The sequence below is a fragment of the Carassius carassius genome, chromosome 20 (assembly GCF_963082965.1).
Source record: "Carassius carassius chromosome 20, fCarCar2.1, whole genome shotgun sequence".
Classification (NCBI taxonomy): Eukaryota; Metazoa; Chordata; class Actinopteri; order Cypriniformes; family Cyprinidae; genus Carassius; species Carassius carassius.
Window position 1 is genome coordinate 8,544,492 of NC_081774.1, and position 5,517 is coordinate 8,550,008.

General features: G+C 33.5%; 1 long non-coding RNA gene across 1 annotated transcript; it reads right to left on the minus strand.

Annotated features, from left to right (window-relative positions):
• Positions 1 to 3,548: 3,548 nt before the first annotated feature.
• LOC132095742 (uncharacterized) lies at positions 3,549 to 4,410 on the minus strand. Its single transcript, XR_009422493.1, has 3 exons — positions 4,239 to 4,410; positions 3,975 to 4,086; positions 3,549 to 3,828 (listed from the first exon to the last, which is right to left on the minus strand). It is a non-coding gene; the product is annotated as an uncharacterized LOC132095742 (long non-coding RNA).
• Positions 4,411 to 5,517: the final 1,107 nt, after the last annotated feature.

A 5,517-nucleotide genomic window follows, 5' to 3' on the forward strand; every position in this document is an offset into this window, starting at 1 on the left:
AGCTTGGTCGTCACCCGTATTGTGACCCTCAAGAAAGACAGCATCTATTTAAGCTCAGCCCTGAACTGGGACACAAAGAGCAACCGCCCACTGATACAGCTCCAATCTCACGCCACCACAGACAGAAAACTTGGGTACTACTAAACAAACCACTACCCAGAACACCTGTCAAGGTTATTACTAATCATGACATATGGTCATAAAATGTCACATAAGGTGACAAAAATGTCCAATAAACTGTTGTTATCCATGTAAGATCCAGACAAAACATGAAATCAATATTTACGTATTCATAAACTAGTTGTAAATGAGGACATTTAACAATCTGTATTTGAAACAGGTGATTTTACTATAATGTTAAATATAATGTATAGTATCACCGATTACTGACAAATTTAACTTTACTGTACTTTTAACTCTGTTTGATGTATTTCCTGATTTTTTAGGTCATGGTGGTCTGCTTCTTTCCCCTACCACAGTTAGGGGCTTTTATCATGCAAACAGTATCAGAGTGCCTATCTGATCCTTGTGGTTGAAAGATTTTTTTTAAGCCTTCAGAAAGTAATCAGTGTAACGATCAGTTAAACTTAATGACAAACGAGAGCATGATCCAAATGTTGTGGTTTATTAATGTTGAGAAAATAGAAGAGAACAGCCAATCATGTGAAGACGAGACCCCAAAATGAACACATGAGCCACTAGGCTTTGTAATTACTGTACAACTCCAGGTGCATTTAAGTTATTTGGTTAAAGCAGTTTATTCTTTTTTTTCTTTAATATCTCCTTTTTTTTTTTTTTTTGGAAAATTACGATTATAGAATGTGCATCTGTTTGTCTTTGCTTTATGTTTTCATTCAATTTGTGAAGGTTCTGTAAACTGAGTCATTTTATTTTGTAACTGTACAATACTGTCATATTTGGTACATGCAACATAAATTGTTTTCTTGTGAATGAAATACTTATATTTTATTAATTTAAACAAATTTACCATCCGTACAGACACTGCACCCGTTGTATCTGACATGTTTTCTTAAAGACAAACCCCAACTTGGAAACTCAGTCATTTTGAATTTCATCACACATAATTTATTTACTTTTTATGTACATTTATCTCATAAATATGATCTCTATATCATTATCATTATATACAAAAGGGTAATGGGACTAACAAAATACACCTTGAAACAATCCAGAGGGAAACAGGAACGAAGCAAAACTACAAACCAGAAGTTGACATCACAAAACAAGTGCATGACAACACTACACTCAGCCTGTTTCGACCTCACGGTTTGGAGTGTTTTTGAAGCTTCTGCCACTGATCTGGACGAGCTCACAGAGACTGTAACTTCTTAAATCAGTTTCTGTGAAGACATGTACATTCCTACCAGGACTCATTTAACCTACAACAATGACAAACCATGGTTCACTTCAAAACTCAGACAGCTCTGTCAAGCCAAAGAAGATGCTCACAGAAATGGGGACAGATTCTTGAATAAATGCACTACATGAGAGAGTTCAGTGCTTCATGATGTTCACATCTCCTCATTTTGGATACAAATAAAACATCAGGTCATGCATAGACTATCAATTCTGTCATTTTGAATAAAAATCTAGATTTACATCTAAAAACACCTGCCCAAATAACAAATGATTAAAATTACATATTTATTCAGTATATATATATATATATATATATATATATATATATATATATATATATATATATATATATATATATATATATATATATATATATATATATATATATATAAAACGTAGTTCTAAATGCAAGAAATTTACTTTTTCCACAACACCAACAGTTTAAAACTTAAACCATTTTTTAAACTTAAAATGGTCTTTTCTGTTCTGTGATTCGTTTTCAAAACTGCGTCATGTCATTTGCTGCTGTATCAATACAGAAGCATCCATTTCAATACAAGTATCAGCAAGGAGCATAGCCGTTTTTATATTTTGAGCACCTACCACTCCAAAGGTCTCTGCACGGCCCTGCTTTCCTCAATGCTCATCTTACGCTGCATTCTGGGTGTTAAACGAGAGCTGGTAGAAAGTTGTCTCCTTTCTATTTAGCACAGCTGCAAAACCTCAAGGAGGTATGTACATAGATGATGACTGGCCATATTAACCACAGGAAAGAAATGAGGACATTCACTATTCCTCAGAATTGGGGAAGTGGGTGTTTAGAAAAGCAATTACCTACTAAAGTGCATAGTAATTAATTATTTGTGTGCTAGAAGAACAGTAAGAAAAATCATAGTTTGATCAATTATATCTAAGATATAAAGACAGCAGCTATTTACACTTAGTGTAAAAATGCTATTTATAGGGAACTCAATGTAAATAGTGGAAGATGCAACTTGAACTAAGCAACAAATAGCATTTTTTTTTTACATTACGTGCAAATAATGCTAAATGCTATTCAGTGTAAACAGCAGTAACATGCTATTTGTACTAAAGTAATATCTGCGCAATAGCCTTCAAAATTAATCAAAGTAGCTGTAACACTCTAGAAAAGGGTTATTCAAATCTTGCCCTGGAGGGTCAATGCGGTGCAGAGTTTGGCTCCAACCCTGATCAAAGTCACCTGCCTGTGATTTTCTAATAATCCCAAAACCATTGATTAGCATGCTCAGGTTGGTTTGACTAGGGTTGGAGCCAAACTCTGCACCGCATTGGCCCTCCAGGGCAAGATTTGAATAGCCCTGCTCTAGAATAAGAAATAAGAAAAATATTAAATAAGAGTTTTCCCTGAACTAACTACTAATTTGCTAATTATCAATATTTAGTACGGTAGTTGTTAAGTTTAGTCGTGGTGTAGATTAGGGAATCTGTAATATGACCATGCAGAATAATGCATTAATATGTGCTTTTTAAGTACTCATAAACAGCCAATATGCGTGTTAATAAGCAATTAGTAAATAGCAAGAACAATAGTTACCACAGTATTGTATTTGTCTGATCAAGGCATATTTTTTACTTTTACCCTAAAAGTCTTGTATAACTATTGATGTCTTTGTTTTATTTTATTAACTTTTGTTCATGTTTTCAGTTCATCCTACAGTGCAGGGTAGAATTTAGTCAGAGGCATCTAGATTTGGTTTTATCATCGTTTGAGATGTTTCAGTGATCTCGAGTGGTTAAACTGTTACTGTACCATATTGATTTTTACCTTTATGTAGAATACATTGCACTTTTAGGTTTACTTCAAAAGCCCAGAAAGTGGTCCATCTATGTTCTGAAAAATAACTTAAATATGTAAATTTGACTTAAAATATTGACATTTAAAGCTACATAGATTAAATTACTTAAATGAATCACTTAAAAGTAGTCTGACACAGAGGATTGTTTTTTTTTTATATTTGACAACAGTATCTCTACACATACAATAAAACAAAAATACATAATCAAATATTTTAATAGTTTTAATAAAATACAAATTATAGATATACATATAAAACATAAAATTACGAAAACAGTCTTTTTAAAAGTAATCCTATACATTTTTTTAATTGTAACTAAAAGTGTGTGATGTACAATAAAGTGCAATAAAAAGAAAACCATTAAAAACGCAAAGTCATACAGTTCAACCAACAATTTTCATCCAAAAGGGTCATCATTTAAATCTGTGCCGATAACCGAGTCCTATTTGCGATGGATGTATTCACAGGAACCTGTGTCACAGATTGACGAGCTGTTTTGTTTGATACTGACTGCCGTTTTTTGTTCTTTTGATCCAGGTAATTCATTGCGTTTTTGGCCCATGATGAGGTGGGATCTGAGCAGATTGTTTTTCTTTTGATTGTAAGAAATCTATGGAATCAAACAAAACAAGCTATTATTTCATATCTCCCAGTCCTATTATGAACAATATTAGGTAAAATAAAGCTTTTATTCTGCCTTTAGTTCATGTCTTAATAGTACAAGATACATTGGCAATAATCTGAATAGATTCTCACCTCGCAGCATCCACAGAGAACAAGGGTTTGCTCTGGATTGTGTAGTTTAGCAGATTCTTCAGAGGGACTTTAGTATCTGTAGTTGTCAGACAGCTTGAAATAACGCGAGCATCTATTAAGAATTAAAGGAAATTCATTAAACTATCACTTTAAAAACCTTACAAATGCAATTAGCATCACCATACAGTATCCATCATCAGTAATGAATCTAGTGCCAATACATACAAGACTTTCTGTATATTAGTAAGAATGTGTGAAACCCACCTTGAATTGAAAACAAGACCAGAGGCCACAGCATCAGAACTGCATAGAAACCCAACATACAAGACTTCATTTTCTAGCTTGGTCGTCACCCGTGATGTGACCCTCAAGAAAGACAGCATCTATTTAAGCTCAGCCCTGAACTGGGACACAAAGAGCAACCGCCCACTGATACAGCTCCAATCTCACGCCACCACAGACAGAAAACTTGGGTAATACTAAACAAACCACTACCCAGAACACCTGTCATATTTATACTAATTATGACATATGGAAAAATGTCCAATGAACAACCGTTGTTATCCATGTAAGATCCAGACACAACATTAAATCAATATTTACATATTCATAAACTTGTTGGAAATGAGGACATTTAACAATCTGTATTTGAAACAGGTGATTTTACTATAATGTTTAATATAATGAATTCTATTGCCTATTACTGACAAATTTAACTTTGATGTATTTCCTGATTTTTTAGGTCATGGTGGTCTGCTTCTTTCCCCTACTACATTTAGGGGCTTTTATCATGCAAGCAGTATCAGAGTGCCTATCTGATCCTTGTGGATGAAAGATTTATTTTTATGTTTTTAAGCCATGAGAAAGTAATCAGTGTAACGATCAGTTAAACTTAATGACAAAGGAGAGCATGATCCAAATGTTGTGGTTTATTAATGTTGAGAAAATTGAACTGAACAGCCAATCATGTGAAGACGAGACCCCAAAATGAACACAGGAGCCACTAGGCTTTGTAATTACTGTACAACTCCAGGTGCATTTAAGTCATTTGGTTAAAGCAGTTTGGCAGTGTATTTATTTTTACTTTTATTTTTTATAAAGAAATAAATAATAAAAAAATTTGACAAAAGAAGGATTTAGAATGTGGATCAGATTGTTTTTGCCTTATGTTTTTATTAAATTTGTGAAGGTTCTATAAAGTGAAGCATTTTATTTTGTAACTGTACAATACGTTCATATTTTGTACATGCAACATAAATCATTTACTTGTGAATTAAACACTGATAATTTTATTAATTTCAACAAATTTATCGTCAGTACAGACACTGTCTCCATTTTATCTGACATGTTTTCTCACGTACAAACCCCCAACTTATAAACTCAGGCATTTCGACCTCATTGTGTGGAGTGTTTTTGAAGCTTCTGCCACTGATCTGGACGAGCTCACAGAGACAGTAACTTCTTAAATCAGTTTCTGTGAAGACATGTGCATAACTACCAGGACTCATTTAACATACAACAATGACAAACCATGGTTCACTGC